Raw genomic sequence first — 21889 nt, 5'->3', positions numbered from 1 at the left:
GTCAGTGGCGTTTAAAACGCCGAACCGGTACGCTCTATCTGCGCCGCAGGATTAGAAGAGGATCCAACGGCGCTGGTGCATCATCGACGGCGACGAGAGGCGCGGCTAATGGCGGCGACGGTGGGAGGTGGGAGGCTCACCGGCGGCGCAGCGATGGTCGGCGACGTGCTGCGGCGAGGTTGTTGATGACGGGGAAGCAGCTGGTAGCAGTGGCGTCTCCAACGGTGGCCGGAATCGATGGCGCCCTTCTCAGCACCTCCGCGGGCTCCGGCGACTAAATTGGATGGCTACGGTGGTGAATCGAGCGAGAGAGGTTGATAAGGATCAACGTGATCCAAAAGGGGTTTTGGCCCAATCTTTCACGGCGAACCAAAATAACCAGAAGCTAGGTAATTCGATCAATCGAAGATCAATCGCAAAACCCGAAAACTTCAGACGTTGGAACTGATCGGAATCAACTCCCACGCATAGCAACACATCAGACCTTTAAGATCTGCAAGCAAACACGACGATATGCGCCCCCAAACATTGGGACTTTTCTGGTGTATCTTTTATCTCGAAAATAACAAGTCTAGGGATACAAGGCGGCTGCCATAACCCGTTATAGGGTGACTCCAAACACTACTTTGGCTGGGACAGGCCCCACGCCAACTTAAAAGCCCAAATGGCTGAACTAAAATGTATTTGGACAAGCCCAAATACCAACTCACAAAATTAACGCAAACTGAAAATTAAAAACATGACACGCTGAAATAAACATATAACACCTAACCATCTTTGTTCGCAACTCCATGGCCAAAACGAAGCATCATTGGTGGTGTCCGAAAGTTGGGCTTCACCTCATCTTCAGGAGGCACTTCAAAGCAGAATGATCCAAACTTCAGAATATATGGAGGTGGTGTAATAGATGGAGTAATAGATATCCTCCCCTCATCATCCCCCCCAACTTGAGAGGAAACCGTCCTCGGTTTCGGCTTAGTGTCTTGGACCTTCATCTTCACAGCAAATGCATCCACTTTGATATCCTTATCAAGCATAGGGTGCAGCACATGACGTTTCCCTTTATGCCACAAGGAATAAACATTGGATCTTCCTTCATGAGTGGAACGCTTATCAAATTGCCACGGTCGTCCTAGCAGCACGTGACATGCATCCATAGGCAAAACATCGCAGACCACCGTATCTTCATAATTACCTACTGAAAATTTCAGGCGCACCTTATGTGTAACTTTGAGCTTTCCTGAATTATACAACCACTCGACACAATGTGGCTGCGGGTGCTTCCATGTAGGTAATGAAAGATAGTCCACCAAACTCTTGCTAACAATATTGGTGTAGCTGCCACCATCAATAATCAGCTTGCAAGCGGTGTTCTTGACTATGCACTGGGTCTGAAATATATTCCAGCGCTGCCCTTGTCCTTCTATGCGATCTGCCATAACACGCTGCACCATCAAGTTACTGCAATTAGGGGCAATATCATCAGGATATACATCGAAGTTGTCATGTTCCTCAGACTCCTCACTAGATGGATCAATCTTTTCGTCATCACTAGCAGAAATATAGCCATCTTGTGTGAGCATCACCCGTTTTGCATTAGGGCAATCACGCCTCATGTGTCCTCGGCCTCCACAAGTAAAACATTGAATATTTGCGGTGGACTGTGTACTAGATGCAGCTTTGGATACTCCAGATTTCGGCGGGTCACTTTGAGAAACATGATTGGAGCGTGTAGAAGGTGCCGGCTGAACACTAGAACCAGCAGCCTCAGTATGGGAACGGCGCCATGAATTTGCAGGGGCTGCAGCTTGGCGACGTTTGATTTGTTGCTCCGCACGCTCAGCTTGGTGCACGAGATCCTGAAGATCATTATAGTAAACCATCTCCACACGATCACGCACCTCAAAATTCAGCCCATTCAAGAAACGAGACATCGTGGCCTCCACATCCTCCCTCGTTCCTGTACGTATCATCAACAACTCCATCTCTTTGTAATACTCATCCACAGATTTAGTACCTTGAGTGAGCTGCTGCAATTTATTGTACATGTCTCTCTTGTAATGTTCAGGAACAAAGCGATGTCGCATAAGGTCTTTCATACCTCTCCACGAGGTGGGCCGAGTACGCATACGCAGAATTTGATTCCACCAAATCAACACATAACCGGTGAATTCAACTGCAGCGAGTTGGAGTCGCCTCTCCTCGGTGTAATGGTAGGAAGAAAAAATCTGATCCATACGCATCTCCCACTCCAAATAATCCTCAGGTCCACGGTCACCGGAGAACGGAGGGATGGATAATTTGATACGTCCAAGACCACCATCATCAAGTGGAACACGAGCAGCATGACCAAAACGATCACGATCAGGCAGCTGTTCACGAAGAGCACCAGCGGGCCGAGCAGCAAACCGTCGCTGTTGTGGTATATAATGAGCATCATCCTGGAGGTCTCCATCATCAAGGGGTGCCAGTAGGTGACGATCATGATTATCAGCAGGGCGGCGTTGTAGCACGTCGCGAAGTGGTGCAGCAGGAGGGGGCTGCACGGGTGCATGGGCAGGAGCATCGCCCAATGCATCAATCCGTGTAGCTAGCTGTGTAATCTGCGCCGTCAGTGCGGCATGACTCCGAAGAATAAGATCACACGTGCTATCAAAACCAGCCCGGACATTAGTAGCCAAATCTTCTGCGAAAACAGGCAGTACAAGTTCATCTTTCTTCTCTCCAGCGGCTACTGAATTTTCTCCATCAATAGAATTCACCATCGTGTTCAGGTCAGAATATTTGGCGCGACAGCAGATCGGTGCCGCGGAAGAACTGCCCGGCAGAAGACGAACAACGCCGGCGTTCTGTAAGATGTAGCGACAGCCCCACGTAATAGAGCAGACAACGTCTCAGCCCGCGGCAGGACTTGGCTAAAGAAAATACGTAGTACCCACGAATCTAAACTGAAACGGAAGGTACTCACGTGAAAGAGTCCAATGCGATCTTGAGTTCCGCTTTGCTTCTATGTTTATTCTAGCCTGGACACCACGAAGACCAATTCAATCTAAACTTCCAAATTTCTATTCCTTTCCTTTGCTGGTCCGCAAAATACACTTATGAAGTACGCAGCCTAGCAGGATCAAATCAATTATGGGCAGTACAGAACTAGCGACGCATGTACAGCTTCTCCAGCTTCTCCACGATAGCACGCAAACGAACCGATCTACTATACCGGTGTCTTGGCTTAATGGTCTCCAGCAGCAAAACTCCAGCAGATCGAAAAGCAGACAAATCTCAGCAGTAAAATCGCCGTGAGAAACCCGACGAATCTGATACCAAGATGATAAGGATCAACGTGATCCAAAAGGGGTTTTGGCCCAATCTTTCACGGCGAACCAAAATAACCAGAAGTTCGATCAATCGAAGATCAATCGCAAAACCCGAAAACTTCAGACGTTGGAACTGATCGGAATCAACTCCCACGCATAGCAACACATCAGACCTTTAAGATCTGCAAGCAAACACGACGATATGCGCCCCCAAACATTGGGACTTTTCTGGTGTATCTTTTATCTCGAAAATAACAAGTCTAGGGATACAAGGCGGCTGCCATAACCCTTTATAGGGTGACTCCAAACACTACTTTGGCTGGGACAGGCCCCACGCCAACTTAAAAGCCCAAATGGCTGAACTAAAATGTATTTGGACAAGCCCAAATACCAACTCACAAAATTAACGCAAACTGAAAATTAAAAACATGACACGCTGAAATAAACATATAACACCTAACCATCTTTGTTCGCAACTCCATGGCCAAAACGAAGCATCATTGGTGGTGTCCGAAAGTTGGGCTTCACCTCATCTTCAGGAGGCACTTCAAAGCAGAATGATCCAAACTTCAGAATATATGGAGGTGGTGTAATAGATGGAGTAATAGATATCCTCCCCTCATCAGAGGTGATCAAGGAGACTGAGAAGAGAGAGGGGAAGCTGGTTGGGTGAAGAGTTGGGCGTGGGGGTTGCTCCTTTTATAGCGGCTGATGGTGGCCGTGGCTCTGCGATGAGGTCTTCGTCGACGACGCGGCTACAGGGGCGCTGGGGCACGGGCGATGATGCTCGTCGCTTGGCGACGTCACGGCGAGGACGTAGGGCTTGACAGCGGTGAAAACGAGGCTCTGGCGAGGACGAGCGCGTGACCGAAGCTCGCAGTACTGCGGGGGACGTCGGTGATGGCGTCGTCGCGTACGGGGTTTCCGCGGGCCAATGGAGTTGTCCATCGCGTTGCTGGTGACGTAGCGGAGCTGGTGGCGCAGAGAGAAGAGGACGGGGTGACGCAGGCGAGCAGGACGGCGTCGTGTCTGGGCGTGCCCATGGCGTTCACCGTGCGCGTGCGCGTCTGGGCACGTTTGGGCGTCGCGTTTTCCGGCGAGTGTGGTGCACCTTTGGCTCGAGCAACGGGTCTGGCACCCTCAGGGAAGTGAGAGGAAGCGAGTTGACACGGTCGTGCACGTTGGAGTGCACCAGAGAGAGGGATGGCAAGTGGTGTCCATGCCATGCCACGGCATAGATTGTTTTTGGTCAAATGGTGACGATTCAGTGTACCTCTGCTTGTCTAGGATGCTTGGCAGGGTGTAGAGAGGTCAGGGGAGTACAAATGGTGACCTAATGGTGATGGTTTAGGCTATGATCTGCTGGACAAAGCAATGCCCAGGGTTGGCAGAAATTTGCATACAAGGTGTTCGATGAAATGGCCGCAAGGCAAATGTTTTTGAAATTTTGAATGAATTTTGGTGGGTTTTCATTGAATAACATTTGGAGTAGAGTGGTGGTGGTGGTGGTAAAATTTGAAGTAGTTTGCAAAATCACAAATTGCATATGATCTTAAATCTATTTCAAAGTCCTAACTTTGCTTGATCATATCTTTGAATCCATGAAGAGTTTGCAGATGAGTTCTTGAGAAAAGTTGTCCACCTTGATGTTGTCTTGGATGAGGTGCAAAGAGTTGGCATGGTGTAGTTTAGAAATCTCTAAATAACAGGGCTCAAAGTAGGCATCAGGCTAAGATTGTCAATTATACCATTAGTGCATGTGAGCTCATTTTGAATTCAAATTTGATTTGATTTCAGTTTCTTTGATTCCAAAAGTGTTTATAAGTGTTTAGTAACCATTTCCAACCAATGGTGCAAACCAAAATGGTCTAGGTTCAAGATTTGCAAAAATGGCATAAACCATATGTGAGGTATTTTGTAATTTTCTAACTTTGATTCTTTTCTTTTTGTTCTTGCTTTTCTTTGTGATCACAAGGGATCAAGTGTAGGGTTTTAATACATTGGTAAGGTTTGCAAACACTCATCATGGCAAGATCACTCAAATGCACACATGCCATGCATAACACTACATGCAGCAATAAAAGTTTTTGTTAGTTGCCAAATTTGAATTTTGGAAACCACCATTCTCATTGATTGAAATTTTTGGGATGTTACAAACCCTTCCCCCTTACAAAAGATCTCGTCCCGAGAACTTAAAGAAAACTAGGTACTAAAGAGATCGGGGAATTCTTTCTTCATATCTTCTTCTCGCTCCCAAGTGGCTTCTTCTTCGGTATGATTGCTCCATTGAATCTTCAGGAACTTGATGCTTCTGGTGCGGGTGGTCCTGAAAGCTTCTTCGAGGATGCGAATAGGCACTTCGCGATACATCAGCTCCTTGTTGATATCAACAGATCTGTGATCGATGTTCTTGAACACTTCCGTCTTCTCCGGCACTTCTAAGCACTTCCGAAGTAGTGAGATGTGAAACACATTGTGCACAGCGGACATTTCTTCCGGTAGTTCAAGCTGATATGAAACTTCTCCTCGGCGACTCAGAACTTTGAAAGGTCCGACATATCTGGGGGCGAGCTTTCCTCTGAGTTGGAATTGCTGCATTCCTTTGAGGGGTGAGACATTAAGATACACAAAATCTCCGATGTCGAAGGTCATCTCTCGGCGTCTCTTGTCGGCGTAACTCTTCTGTCTTGACTGGGAGGTCTTGAGGTATTCACGGATCTTGTGAACCTTCTCTTCAGCTTCGTGGAGAATATCGGGGCGGAAGACTTGACTATCTCCGACTTCTGACCAGTTCAGAGGGGTACGGCACTTCCTTCCGTACAGGACTTCAAAGGGGGCCATTTGCAAGCTGGCTTGATAACTGTTGTTATACGAGAATTCTGCATAAGGCAAGCAGTCTTCCCACTTAGATCCATACTCTAGCACACAGGCTCTCAACATATCTTCCAGTATCTGGTTGACTCTCTCGGTCTGTCCGTTGGTCTGCGGGTGATAGGCGGTGCTGAAATTCAGCCGGGTTCCTAGTCCCTCATGCACTTTCTGCCAGAATCTTGAGGTGAATTGAGATCCTCTATCTGACACTATAGACTTCGGGGTTCCGTGCAGGCTGACTATTCTGGAGATGTATAACTCAACTAGCTTTGGGCCTTGGTATGTGGTCTTGACGGGGATGAAATGGGCGACCTTGGTTAATCTATGTACCACTACCCAAATGGAATCATTTCCTCTACTTGATTTGGGCAATCCAGTGATAAAGTCCATTCCTACAGAATCCCACTTCCATTCAGGTATCTGTAACGGCTGCAACAGTCCTGCGGGTCGCTGATGTTCTGCTTTGACTCGCTGACAGATGTCACACTTGGCGATGTAGCTTCCAATTTATCGCTTCATTCCATGCCACCAAAATTGTTCCTTTAAGTCTTGGTACATCTTGGTTCCTCCGGGGTGAATGGAATACAGGGTATCGTGGACTTCCTTCAGAATGACTTGCTTCAACTCCGAATCTGACGGCACACATGAGCGTCCGTTGTACCACAACACTCCTTCTTCATCTACGGTGAATCCCGGTGCTTTTCCTGCAGCTATTTGACTCTTGATTCCATCAATGCTGGCATTTCCCTTCTGGGCTTCCTTGATTTGACTCATCAAAGTGGGCTGGAGCTCAATGCTGGCTAGGAATCCTTCACTAACTAGTTCAAGCCTAAACTGTTCAAACTCTTGATACAAACTAGGCTGTTCTATTGCGATCATGGAGTTCAACTGAAGTGGCTGTCTACTCAGGGCATCCGCTACTACATTGGCCTTGCCGGGGTGGTAGTGAATTTCCATATCATAATCCTTGATTAATTCTATCCATCTGCGCTGCCTCATATTCAGTTCCTTCTGGGTGAAGATATACTTCAGGCTCTTGTGATCCGAATAGATCTCACATCGATTACCCATGAGGTAATGACGCCATACTTTTAAGGCTAAGACTACGGCTGCTAACTCCAAGTCATGGGTTGGATAGTTCTGCTCATGTTGCTTCAGTTGCCTTGATAGGTAGGATATCACCTTGCCTTCTTGCATCAACACACATCCAAGACCAATCTTGGATGCGTCACAATAGATGTCAAATGACTTGGTGATATCGGGCATGATCAGAATTGGGGATGTGGTTAATCTGCGCTTGAGTTGCTGGAAACTCTCTTCACACTTGTCATTCCAGTCAAACTTCTTGTCCTTCTTCAACAGTTGAGTCATCGGTCTAGCTATGCTGGAAAATCCTTCAACAAACCTGCGGTCATATCCCGCTAATCCAAGAAATGCACGGACTTCAGTCTGAGTGGTTGGGGCTTTCCATTCCTCAACAGTTTTGATCTTAGTGGGATCTACGGCAATTCCTCCTGTAGACAAGATGTGTCCCAGGAATCCTACCTCCTTCAGCCAAAACTAACATTTGCTGAACTTGGCGTACAACTTGTGTTGCCAAAGGGTTTCTAGGATAACTTCCAAATGTTGCTCATGTTCTTCTTCGGATTTGGAGTAGATAAGAATGTCGTCGATGAAGACAACGACAAACTTATCCAAAAAGTTCATAAAGATCTTATTCATGAGATTCATGAAATAAGCGGGGGCGTTGGTTAATCCAAATGACATGACATTGTACTCATACAATCCATATCTAGTGGTAAAGGCAGTCTTAGGAATATCGGTTGCACGAATCTTCAGTTGATGGTAACCATTCCTAAGATCAATCTTAGAGAACACTTTGGCACCGGTCAGCTGGTCAAACAGGTCTTCTATCTTTGGCAAGGGGTATTTGTTTTTGATGGTGACATCGTTAAGCTTACGGTAATCCGTACATAAACGAGTGGCACCATCTTTCTTATCCACAAACAAAACTGGGGATCTCCAAGGCGACGCACTTGGTCGAATCAGACCTTTGTACATCATATAATCCGTTTGCTTCTTCAGTTCCACTAACTCTGCGGGGTTCATGCTATAGGCTCTCTGGGCTATAGGTCCTGTTCCAGGGATTAACTCGATAATGAACTCGATATCCCGATCTGGGGGCATACCGGGTAGATCATCAGGAAACACATCGGGGTATCGACAAACGACCCTGATCTGATCCAAAGTTGGCTTGGCTAAACTCTAGTTGCAGGTAAATTTTCTGGGCAGCCTTTCAGATACATGTTCCACTAATATTCCGGTGCTACTAGTCATGGTGATGGCCTTCTTGGCACAGTCAATCAATCCATGATGTTTCGACATCCAATCCATACCAAGTACTACTTCCAAACCTTTTGTTCCAAGAACAATCAAATTGGCATAAAAATCTATTTCATGGATTCTGATGGGTACATCTTTTGCAAAATTTTCTAGCTTTTGTAGTTGAACCAGGTATTTGAACTATCATGACATGTTTCAAGCTGATTGGTTGAATCTTACTAGTGCAAGCAAAATCTTCGGTAACAAACGAATGCGATGCTCCGGAATCAAACAACACTCTTGCAGGTATTGAGTTAACAGAGAACATACCCAACACTACATCTGGGGCTTCCTGGGCTTCCTCGGCGTTCATGTGGAAGAGGAGGCTGCCGCGGTTGTTCGGGTTGTTCGGGGTGAACTTCCTGCCGGTGGAGACACGGCGTTGCTGTTGAGCAGGGGCAGAGGCATTGGGGGTGGTCTTGGCTAACCTTTTGGGGCACTCATTGGAGTAGTGACCCACTATTCCACATTCATAACAGGTGATGGTGGACTTGTCCTTGGGGGCAACGGGGACAGCGTTGCTCCCAGTCCTTGGTGCGGTTTTGGTGTTGTTGTTGTTGGGGGCTCTCATCGGGGCGCGGTTGAAGTTGTTGTTGTTGGCATGGTGGTTGTTGTTGTTGTGGCCTCCTGGCCTTAGGTTTCCTCCACTCCGGTTCTGAAAACCCGGACGTGACATCGATGCATTGGGCTTGTTGTTTCTTGGGGCAAAGCCTCCGCTTGAGCTGGGGCGATACCTTGGGGTATTGCTGGGCCCACTCTGATTCATCATGCGGCGCTTGCGGTTCTCGTTGGCTTGATGCAGCTTGCCCTCCATCTCGATGGCAGAATCCACCAGGGCTTCAAGGTCGGTGAAGGGGATGTTGACTAGCATTGTTTGCATTTCGTCGTGCAGTCCATTCAGGAACCTTTCCTTCCTCTTCTCAGTGGTGTCGGTCTCGTCCGGGGCGTACCTTGACAGTCTAAGAAACCTGTCGCGGTATTCTACCACGGACATTCTACCTTGTTTCAGTTCACGGAACTCATCCCTCATCTTCTTTATCAGACCCGGGGGCACGTGGTACTTGCTGAACTTGAGCTTGAAATCTGCCCAAGTCATGATCTGTCCGGCGTTCATAGCGCGGGTGCTGGTCCACCAGGCTCTTGCAGGTCCTGCTAAGTAATGGGTCGCAAACAGGACTTTTTATGCGGCTTCAACTCCCGCAACTTCTAGATTGTTCTCCATGGTCTAGAGCCAATCATCGGCATCAAGGGGCTCTTCGGTCTTGCTGAACACAGGTGGGTTGGTGTTTTGAAAATTCTTCAGCTTTGACCCTGGTTGATCATGGTTGCCATGGCCATGGTTGTTGTTGGCAAGCTGTTGGAGTGCTGCTATGTTGGCCTGTCGTTCAGCTCTTTCAGCTTCTCTATCTTCCAGCATGATTTGCCACATCTGCAACATGGCATCTTGATTTGCGCTACGGGTTGGAGGGGCCATCTGAACATTGAGATAGATCATGAGATAAGAGGGAATTTCTATGGCTTGTTTTGAGTAAGTTCAAAAAGTTTAAAGCTTGAAAACTTGTCATGTTGAAAACAAACACACTTTCATTCATGGCAAACAACACACATTACAAGATAACACACTAATGGTTTTAAGAACCATTTCTTCAAGCTACGATACAAGGGACGGGATACAACTCACACCTACGAAAGTGAACATGTGAAACTACTCCTCATCTACATCTATCGGGATGTAGTCATCTTCTCCGGCATCTAGAAACTCGTAGTCCTCCTCCTCGGTGTTCTCATCCTCTTCGAAGTCATCATCATCACTCAGGAAGGCTTCTCCTCCCTGAATGTCTTCTCCATCTTCTTCCATCTCTCTCATATGGTCCTCTTGGGCCTTGACAGTGGCCTCCAAGGATACTATCTTCGCGCGAAGACGCGCAATCGTAGCGTCCTTCTTTGCACGCTGCTGGCGGAGTGACTTGCGGTCCTTGGCGAGCAGCTTGATGGCATCGCCCTGCTGAGTGATGTGGGCGTGAGTCTGTTTGGCATAGACACTAGCGTTGTCCAGCTCCTTCTGCGTCTGGTACAACATGAAGTCCAGATGCTCCACATGGTGCTTCAGCTTGGGGTGGGGCTGCATGTCCATGGGTTCTCCAGCGGAGTTACACCTTGCGAGGTAAGCAAAGCGAGCGTCTTGGAGTGCTTCCCCACTCATCCCGCACAGACGGGCGAGTCCTTCCTGAAGAGCACGAGCGAGTCCGTCCAACCAGTTGCTTTCCCCGAAGGAGAAGAGGATCCTCTCAGAAGTAGGAGGCTCCATCTTGCCCCTCAGATCAGCGGTGATGATCCACTGCAATTCCCCTCCGGGCTGGTCGTTGACCTCGACTCCGTGGAACTCAGGGTGAGGGCGGTCAAGGAAGTCCGAGAGGGCATTGAGGTCCCTTTCGAAGATCAAACTCCCGCCATTCCCCAGCTGGTAAAACTTGGTGTTGATGGGCTCCATCTGAAAGTGAAGTGGATGAGTAAGTTAGAGAAGTGAACAAGTGTGGCAAAAATTTATGTATATTTCTAAGGAAGAGCATGACTTCTTATTTTTAAAAGATCTCAAAGAGAAGAAAAGGACTAAGTTTTTCAGAAATACTCACTTCATTTGTTTGTGAAACTCAATTTTTCAGAACGTCAATTCTAACTAGGGTCTCCTAAGGTCAAACAATGGCTCTGATACCAACTTGTCAACACCCGGATTTTTAAGTCCAGATGCCTATTATGCCATACATCGCAATCCCAGGAAGATTGTTTTTAGGAGACATAACAGTTGAATATCATAGAGTCATCATTCATTACAATACCAACATAGTCATTACATAAAAAGGATCACATGATCCAGTCTCATTACAACACTTGATCTATTGATCATTACATAATACGTAGCGGAAGCGAAGTAGTAGTGGACTATCTATTCCACAGGCAACGCTTGACGTTAGGAGAAGCTCCTAGTTGTCGTAGACGTCCTGTTGGCCGTCGTCTTCATACTGCTGTTCAGCTTCATAGTCTAGCCATTTGAATACCCAGGGACACAGCCGTGAGTACTTTCAAGTACTCGCAAACTAATACTAGTGTAAGCACTAATAGTTCTATTGAGAGTGTTTCTAAGCTCTAGGGTTATTTGCATAAAGCCAGTTTTAGTTCATAAACACTTTAGTAAAAGACTCCTCATATGCTAACTAACTCAAATGGGAACATTAGTGTCATTCCCACAACTCTGTTGTGACTCAAATCAAAGTCACCTTTCAATTCAATTCATAAGTCATATTTGAAGAAAATTTCTGATGACGGAACCATATGGCCTTTCCAACTGTCCATGACCGCGGACGCGGCTATTCGAATAGGTTTACACTCTGCAGAGGTTGCACACTTGTGCCACAACATTTGATTGCATCCGTCAAGGATAACCTTAAATAATCGTAACTCAGTACGCGGATCATCAACCGTTAACCTTTCACTTACACACCCTAGTATAGGCACCTCTCCCCATGAGCTTGGCCTCCCGGTGATAGCCAACTGTTATCCCGGGAACTGCACAGCGCTTGGGTCGTACATTCACCTCATTTCACGTCATTTCACTTTTAACGGAGGCAGCCTCGGCATGACCTCTATGACGTTTGTTTAGAGGGAACCCATACTAAGATACATAAACTTCCAGTTAAGCCCTACCCATAATCAGGTATTGTGGGGGTACTCAAGAATTGGAATGGTATCGCATCCAACCCAATCATCAGTTCTTAGTAAGTTCACCAATTCAATTCAAGTCACATTCACCTTCAAAAACTTTCAATGGAAATAACTCATCATTCCAAGGTTTTCAAAGTCATTTCAAATCACATGTTCCCATCTAGAGTAGTCATTTTTAATTTAGCACTAGCAACTAAGTATGAGGGGTGCTAAGTAGTTTGCATTTCTTCTAGGCTAACTTTGATGCTCTTGTAACAATCCAATACTAACCCAGTGAATCATGAATCAAAAATTAACTTTGGTAAATCCATTTCAATAGAGCTTGTAAAGTAAAAACTTGGGATAGGACCATTGAGCATAAAGTAAATTGGGGTAATGCCTTGCTCTAGTAGAGCTTTGCACTTTGCAAGAATATTAGCTTGCCTTGGTTGGTGTATTGATCAAAGTGGTCTTCTTCTCCTTGGAAGTAGACCTCCTCCTCCTCTTGATACTCCTCGGTACTAGCGTCTAAAATCGAATACGAGGTATACAATCACCACACAAGTCTTAAGGCTAAACTAAGCACACACATGGTTCACACAAGTTATTCATTCATCATAACACTTATCAATAGGGGTTGGCTTGTGTGTTAAGAAAACTTGTAAGAGAGAAATAATTTCCTCTCATTGAATCTTTTTACAATTTAATTTCCTCAAATAATAATAAGGTATGAATTCATGTTGATCAAGTTCAACAATTCATATCTATCATTTGGGGAAAATGATTTAAATGAGGTACTAACCTCATACCATTTGGTTCTTACTTTAACAACAATTTAATGTCTCTAAGTAATCCAATAGGAGATGATATAGACTAAGTCAACACATCACTTTGAATGGCTTAGGACCATGATTTAAATAAGAGGGAACCTCTCATACTATTTGAGAAATCATTTTGGATAAGTTTAAATGGACTAGAAACGGCCACATAGCCACTATTTTTCTCTAGTCCATGATCATACAAACAACTCTGTGATGTTTTTGTACAAACTTGTATAGTATGTGAAATGTGATTTATGAGAGTTGGAATCAACTCAAAATCACTTAGGGTTGATTTTTAATAATTGTTTGAAGTTACAAAAGTCCCTGCCTTGTTATTTTTGTCACTTTAATTCCACAAACAATCTAGGGTTGGGACCAGTGTGGTTGTGTAGATAATTTGATAAGCTTTCCAAATATATAAAATTTGTCAAATTTGGTTTGGTGGATTTTATTCTATTCAAATTTGAAACAGCATTTGTGAGCAATTTGTATAATTCCAAAAATTCGAATTTGAATCAAACGGGCCTGGCGGGAAACATTATTGGGCTAAACAGACGAAAACTAAACGGGCCGGCCCAGCTAGCGTGTCTCGCACGCCGCGGGCCGCATGACAGTGGGAGCCACATGTCAGTGGCGTTTAAAACGCCGAACCGGTACGCTCTATCTGCGCCGCAGGATTAGAAGAGGATCCAACGGCGCTGGTGCATCACCGACGGCGACGAGAGGCGCGGCTACTGGCGGCGACGGTGGGGGGTGCGAGGCTCACCGGCGTCGCGGCGATGGTCGGCGACGTGCTGCGGCGAGGTTGTCGATGACGGGGAAGCAGCTGGTAGCAGTGGCGTCTCCAACGGTGGCCGGAATCGATGGGGCCCTTCTCAGCACCTCCGCGGGCTCCGGCGACTAAATTGGATGGCTACGGTGGTGAATCGAGCGAGAGAGGTGATCGAGGAGACTGAGAAGAGAGAGGGGAAGCTGGTTGTGTGAAGAGTTGGGCGCGGGGGTGGCTCCTTTTATAGCGGCGGATGGTGGTCGTGGCTCTGCGATGAGGTCATCGCGACGACGCGGCTACAGGGGCGTTGGGGCACTGGCGATGACGCTCGTCGCTTGGTGACGTTACGGTGAGGACGTAGGGCTTGACAGCGGTGAAAACGAGGCTCTGGCGAGGACGAGCGCGTGACCGAAGCTCGCAGTACTGCGGCGGACGTCGGTGATGGCGTCGTCGCGTACGGGGTTCCCGCGGGCCAATGGAGTTTTCCATTGCGTTGCTGGTGACGTAGCGGAGCTGGTGGCGCAGAGAGAAGAGGACGGGGTGACGCAGGCGAGCGGGACGGCGTCGTGTCTGGGCGTGCCCGTGGCGTTCGTCGTGCGTACTCTGGCGTGCGCGTGCGCGTCTGGGCACGTCTGGGCGTCTCGTTTTCCGGCGAGTGTGGTGCACCTTTGGCTCGAGCAACGGGCCTGGCACGCTCACAGAAGTGAGAGGAAGTGAGTTGACACGGTCGTGCACGTTGGAGTGCACCAGAGAGAGGGATGGCAAGTGGTGTCCATGCCATGCCACGGCATGGATTGGTTTTGGTCAAATGGTGACGATTCAGTGTACCTCTGCTTGTCTAGGATGCTTGGCAGGGTGTAGAGAGGTCAGGGGAGTACAAATGGTGACCTAATGGTGATGGTTTAGGCTATGATCTGCTGGACAAAGCAATGCCCAGGGTTGGTAGAAATTTGCACACACGGTGTTCGATGAAATGGCCGCAAGGCAAATGTTTTTGAAATTTTGAATGAATTTTGGTGGGTTTGCATTGAATAACATTTGGAGTAGAGTGGTGGCGGTGGTGGTCAAATTTGAAGTAGTTTGCAAAATCACAAATTGCATATGATCTTAAATATGTTTCAAAGTCCTAACTTTGCTTGATCATATCTTTGAATCCATGAAGAGTTTGCAGATGAGTTCTTGAGCAAAGTTGTCCACCTTGATGTTGTCTTGGATGAGGTGCAAAGAGTTGGCATGGTGTAGTTTAGAAATCTCTAAATAACAGGGCTCAAAGTAGGCATCAGGCTAAGATTGTCAATTTTGACCATTAGTGCATGTGAGCTCATTTTGAATTCAAATTTGATTTGATTTGAGTTTCTTTGATTCCAAAAGTGTTTATAAGTGTTTAGTAACCATTTCCAACCAATGGTGAAAACCAAAATGGTCTAGGTTCAAGATTTGGAAAAATGGCATAAACCATATGTGAGGTATTTTGTGATTTTCTAACTTTGATTCTTTTCTTTTTGTTCTTGCTTTTCTTTGTGATCACAAGGGATCAAGTGTAGGGTTTTAATACATTGGTAAGGTTTGCAAACACTCATCATGGCAAGATCACTCAAATGCACACATGCCATGCATAACACTACATGCAGGAATAAAAGTTTTTGTTAGTTGCTAAATTTGAATTTTGGAAAACACCATTCTCATTGATTGAAATTTTTGGGATGTTACACACGTCCATTTCTAATACATTACCAGCCGATGTTGTTTGTGAAGTTATTTTAATGAAACCAAAGACCGTGAGGCAGAAATTCCCAGTTTATACTCAACCTCAACCAAAGTTATGTACAAACTCGGAAAAACATAAACCTATGTACAATAGGAGAAGATCATGGCACTAAGGCAGAGACCTAATCCAACTTAGCAAGTTGTCCTTATGATTTGCTTTGATGCGGTATTGTAGAAGTGATATATCATGTACATACTTACTCTTCCACCTAGTGAAAGAGCATTTCTCTTGCCTAAATTTTTTTACCATTCTCGATTAGCCACATGTTCCAATAAGCCATGACAAGAACTTGCATGAAGAAGGGATGTGGAAAACTTCTCTTTGCATGCTCCAAACCAACTGCAAATCATCATAAGGATGATGCCACTCAACCTGAAGATAATTCCAAATCCACGCACTAAAATGGCACTCAAGGAACAGCTGAATGCGATCCTCACAAACCCATAAGGTACAAAGCTGACAATGGGTATCATCTGTGACCTTCCAATGCCGGCGCTGAAGTAAGTCCCTAGTATTCAACCTATCTGATAGTAACAACCATCCAAGCATCTAAGTTTTCATCATACAACTTGACTTCCATAGCCATTTAAAAAACTTAGGCACTTGAATATGAGCATGAACATGATCATAAAAGCTTGTTGCAGAATATTTGTCACCCCAAAATTAATTCCACATATCATTATGCTCACGCAGTGGGTTATCATGCATAATCTCCTGAGTTCGTCCTACTCCTGAAAAGCTTGCCTGGATAAAGGTCTATAGAACAAACTCACCAGATCCTCAGCATGAAAAAACTCGGCAACCGATATACTATTACTGAGTACAAATGAAAAGAGTCTAGGGTATCTGCTACACATTGGCTATGAAGAACCATCGATGTTCCAGTTGTCAGTTCAAAAGAACATAGTATCTCCCCTACCATGCAATATCGAAGCCACACCTCTGAAGTTATCCACTTGTTTTAAAACATCTCTCCACCAAAAAGAGCCACATAGCTTTTCCTTATGTGGAGTTTTCCTTGATAATGACCAAACCAACTTAAGTGCATGCAAGGAACATCCTTTTTATTATAGAATTTATCTTGAAACTTGATCAACAACACCACATTTTTGTTTTAGAAATTCACTACACCTAGCCCATCCTTTGAGCTTCGGCTTACAGATCATGTCCCATGAAACCAAGGATTGCTTAGGTTCCCCATCCTTGTCAAGCCATAAACACTGCCTGAGTATTCTATCTAGCTGATTGGTTAACCCTGGAGGGAGTTGCAAAGAGCACAAGAAGTGAAGCGGCATGGAAGTCAAAGTCGAACTAATTAACTGAAGACGTGCACCCTATGACAGAAAGCTTGAGCTAGAAGAGAGCTTCCTTAGTGAATGATATTTTACCCATCCGAGAACCAAATTCCATAGCGAGTTCATTCAATAGATCATCTGAAACATTGATACAATCCGCTAGTGAAAGATGAGCAGGACCTCGCGCAGCTGAAACGACCTTTCACGCGGCTCCACTACCGCTTGCTGATCCATCGTAGATTCGGTGGATGGAGGAAAGGAGTGCTCCCGCTCTGCTTCTGTTGTGCCATGCAGGTGCGATTTGTTATGAATTATCAGCTCAACGACGCGACGGTGCGCCAGCTACCCATGGTACACGTACGAGCTCAATGGAGGGGGTAAGGATAACTCCCAATGCGCTTATGATGTGCTGCACAAGTACGGTGTCTATTAGGGCAGCCCCAACTCTCACATATTGATGAGCGCAGATTGCACACCGTTGGGGAACCCCAATAGAAAGGTATGATGAGCATGAATTTATCAGTGTAAAGGAAAGGACCGGGGTCCATAGTTTACTAGAGGTGTCTCTCCATAAAGATAAATAACATGTTGGGTGAACAAATTACAGCTGGGCAATTGACAAAATACCGACCATACATGACAAGATGATTACTATGAGATTCGTTTGGGCATTACAACATAATACATAGACCGTAATCCACCTGCATCTATGACTAATAATCCACCTTCCGGTTATCGTCCGGACTCTTCCAGTATTATGTTGCAAGCAATAGATTATCGCATTAAGCAATGTGTGTATAGGGTAAACAATAGAATTACCCTTGGATAAAACATTGTTGTTTTCTCCCTAGTAGCAACAACACATCTACAATCTTAGAAGTTATTGTCACACTTCCAGAAAACTAGATTCTGTGCTGGTCATGAAACAAATTCTTAAAAATCACGAGAACGTAATTTTGACCTGACAATTTTTGTGCTTATGCCGCAGTATGTTAGCTAACTTTCGTTAGTTTAGCATTTTTCGATTTGAGCACCAGAACTATATCTTTAATTTCGATCTTTGCCTGCTGGTCTGTTTTGACAGATTTCTGCCATGTTTTGCATTTGCGTCTTATGCTTCGTCTTTTTGAGTGCTTTTGTGAAAAAGAGCTTTGGGAAGAAATAGTTACAGTGGCATATGTTAAAATGAGTGTTTGATATGTGCCATTACTGAAGCCCTGCTGGTTTGATATATTTTTATTTGCACTAATGTTGCTAATCAATTGTGCTGAGTTTTGTGTGAAGGAAGTTTTCAAGTGTAGGGAGAGAAGAATGATGCAATAAGATGAAGCATGGAAAAGAGCTCAATCTTGGGGATGTCCCCTGGACCCCCCAAGAAATATCCAAGAAGTACAAGCGTCAAAGCTTGGGGATGCCCAAGGCATCCCCTCTTCATCAACAAAAAGCACCAGGTCATTTTTCAACACGCTATATTTTTATTACTTCATGTGATATGTGTTATCCTTGTACTACACCACAGCACATCATTCCCAACAGACATCAGTCGGCAATAGTCAGTGTCAGCGACAGATTGTTGGCCGGGAAAACTACTATCAAACAGTCGGTCGGTAATGCGCGCACACACCAACTGATTTTCGGTCGGCAATGCGTAAGGTTTTGGGGTCCAACTGTTGGTCGGGAATGCAGCTATTTCCATCGAACTGTCGGTCGGCAAACAATGCCGACCAACAACTGGTTGCTAGGTGGGCTGACGATGGGCGCGCGGCCGAAACTTTGAAGCGCCAAAATTTAGCCCAGCCCGCGAAATCGGCCTAAGAAGGGATGGTATAAAATAGCTAACCCTAACCCTCCTATCCTCTGTCCCTCTCTCAGTCGGGCAGCGGCGGCGGCCCGACCCCGTCTCCTCCAATCCTCCCGATCTTGCCGTGGGCAGATCTGCCTAATTTGTTGGCGAGCCACGATGGGTGCACGGCCCAACCACTTCCTCGTCCCGTCGATTGCTCTCTCTTATCAGCATCCTTGGCGCTGCCCTTCCCCGCGAAGAAGCAGATCGACGGGAGCTCTTGGATGGCTCGCTCGGTTCACTTGCCGCCTCTTGTGCTGGCACGCTCGGCGATGCAGCTCCACGGTGCAGGCGTAGCGTTTTTCTGGCCGAGCCGAGCCGCACCGATGTAGGCTCTCTGATACGGCTTCACCCGAGCTCCAACGGTGCAGCAGCAGCGGCAAAACAAGACGGATCAGGCGCATCCATGCTCTGGTTTCTCTCTTGCCTTCTTACTCCGGCTTTCTTGCTCGATTTATTTCTGTTTCCGATCCGGTTATCTGATTCATGTTGTTTCATTCGCGATTTGGAATGCAGGAGCCCGGAGCTGGCGTTCTGCGTCGCCCTTCGAGAACCGCTGGTGAGGCTGTAGCGCCTCATGTTCGACTTTTAGAGGTCGCGTGGCCGCACGACCGACTCGACGGTAAGTACCTCCTCATGTTCGACTTTTAGAGTGCGTGCGTGCACCAACTGATTGCTCAGTACTGAGCCTGGACGAAATTTAGGCTAAGTTAATACCACACGGCCTTTTGTTGGGTTCTGAACTAGAGTGCACAAGTCGACTTCAGAGTTGGTTACTGAATCTGCACTGATATGTATGTCGTACTTCGTTAATCCCCCATATATTTTTGTTTCAGAACATGGGACGTTACTGTACATGTATATTTTGATGTGGAAGTTGTAGCACGATGAAAGCTCTAGACAAGTCTAGAAATTTGTTGCTGAAAATAAAATTAATTCTGTACCTATGCTAATGCAAGTGCAGTAGTTGGTTACTTGATTTGCCGTGGCCATGAAGTACCAGTCACATACATTTGCAGGGCTCCATGGAAACTTATAAACTAGGATTGGTTGATTCTTTAGTAGTCTTTGAACTGATTAGTAATGCTGCTGCAACGCAGATTTAAAATTTCTGAAAATGAACTGAAACATGCTCACAATCCAGTCAAGAAATAGACATTATTGTATCTGCAAGTGCACTAGCAGTTTAAGTTTGGGTAGTTCCACATGAGGAAAAGTTCTACTAGGTGGAATATTGATTTGCTAAATCTGGATGGAAGAATGCTTTAACATGCTGCCTTCTCGTTTTTGTTCAAACTGACTCCGTTTAAGAAATCTTCAGTATTATTTGGTTTGCTTATTGATGTTGAGCACAATTTCCCTATTCTGAAAAGGAACCTGAAACATGAGCAAACATAGGGATAACTATTTATTTTTGTGTGTGTTCGATCTGGTGAAAGTTCAGCAAAGGATCAATGTTCCAATGGATCTTTATGGAACAGGAGGCTATATTTGTGTCTCTGGTTTCGGTTCAAACAGAATCTATTTGATTCTGATATAATCTTTGATTTGAGTAATCATTATACGTGCCAAAGCTTACAACTTACATACCTGTATTTTACTAACTGTTTCTAGATTGTACATGTGCTTCTGAAAGCTAGTAACCTAATAAAGAATTGCTGGTTAATCTATTCGCCATTCTGTTCACAGTTATTTGCTCTTTTTTTATTGCCAATGCTTCTGAGCTTGTACTATTATGTTAACCGACACCTCTGTGAACACGTGTTTACAAAAATAAGTAGGTATCCATGCAGTCTTAGGAACACATCTTCAACCACCAAACTGTAGTGGTGTATATATATATATATCTTACCTTGAAAGTTGATGTCCTCTAACTTGCTATTCTTTCAATCTCACAAGTTTGTACGTCATGTGCATATGCAGGTGTGCTCTACAGCGAATGAATTATCATGCTGAGTTTGTGTTGCGGCAGCTACTCTACCAAGTAGCTTGATGTTTAATGTAACAGTAAATTCCATCTCATTACACATGAACATTCTAGTTACATTTTGTAAACCTGATGTATTTGGTAATCATGCTGAGAATAGATGAACAATTTGTATGTGCGTGAAGTAGTACATGATATTATTCTTTAGTGGTGGGTTAATGTATTCCTTGATATTTTTGGATATTATTTATCCACGTGTTCATAAATTGAAACTAATGTATGTGAAAAAATTTACTTTGATATTAGTGCAGTAATTGCAATTGTCAAATATCTGTAATGTATATATATGTGAATCCTGGGTATGTGCTAGTGATGCAATTTGTATTCCGTGAGATTGTGGAAAAGACCCAAAGCAGGCCAGTGGAAAGTTGGTCGGTAAAACGCACAGCAGGCCCAATAAAAAGTTGGTCGGTAAAACTGATACCATCAGACTGTTGGTCGGCAACAAAGGTCGGTTGGGAAAACAAACGTCCGACGGGAATAAAATGTTGGTCGGAAAAACTTTTCTACCACTGACACACAGTCGGTCGGTAAAAATATGTTGGTCGGGAAAGACCTTTACCGACCAGACTTACAGTGACCAACAATGTTGGTCGGCAAAACTGATTCCCGACCAACTTTCTATAGGTGAAAGTGGCTTTTCCGACCAACTTGTGTGTAGGGGTTGTAGTGCTGTGGTGTATAGTGGTAGCGTCTTTACTTTTTGCTGTGTGTTTACTTTTAATAAAGTTGGATCCCATCATTCATGTTTACTTTGAAGTGAGACACTCTCCACCGCTTTGCATATTTACTTTGGAGTGAGACACGCTCCGTTGTTTTGCATGTTTATTTTGGAGTGACACACGCTCCACTGTTATGCATTTTGCGTTGGAGAGAGACACGCTCCAGTTTTACATTATTTGTGTTTCAATAGCTCTCTGGAAATTTACTTGTCTTTCATATATGAGAGTTGTTTGGTTTCATTTGGTTGGCGTTGGAAGCATGAAAAAAGTTTTATGTGTATGTGATGCAAATGGAAGCATTTTTAGACTGTGGCATAGTTATTTTTGCATATCTTGCTAGATGTTATTCTCATGATGAGCTTGTTAATTATGTTTTCATTATGATTAGTCTCAAATACTGAGAGTGTTTAGTGTGCCA

General features: G+C 45.2%; 1 long non-coding RNA gene across 1 annotated transcript; it reads left to right on the top strand.

Annotated features, from left to right (window-relative positions):
- The first annotated feature begins 18798 nt into the window (after positions 1-18798).
- LOC124681103 lies at positions 18799-20967 on the top strand. Its single transcript, XR_006995722.1, has 3 exons — positions 18799-19176; positions 19279-19384; positions 20686-20967. It is a non-coding gene; the product is annotated as an uncharacterized LOC124681103 (long non-coding RNA).
- The last annotated feature ends 922 nt before the right edge of the window (positions 20968-21889 follow it).

The sequence above is a fragment of the Lolium rigidum genome, unplaced genomic scaffold (assembly GCF_022539505.1).
Source record: "Lolium rigidum isolate FL_2022 unplaced genomic scaffold, APGP_CSIRO_Lrig_0.1 contig_34027_1, whole genome shotgun sequence".
In the NCBI taxonomy this organism is placed as follows: Eukaryota; Viridiplantae; Streptophyta; class Magnoliopsida; order Poales; family Poaceae; genus Lolium; species Lolium rigidum.
This window is presented reverse-complemented; position numbering and strand designations above follow the sequence as displayed.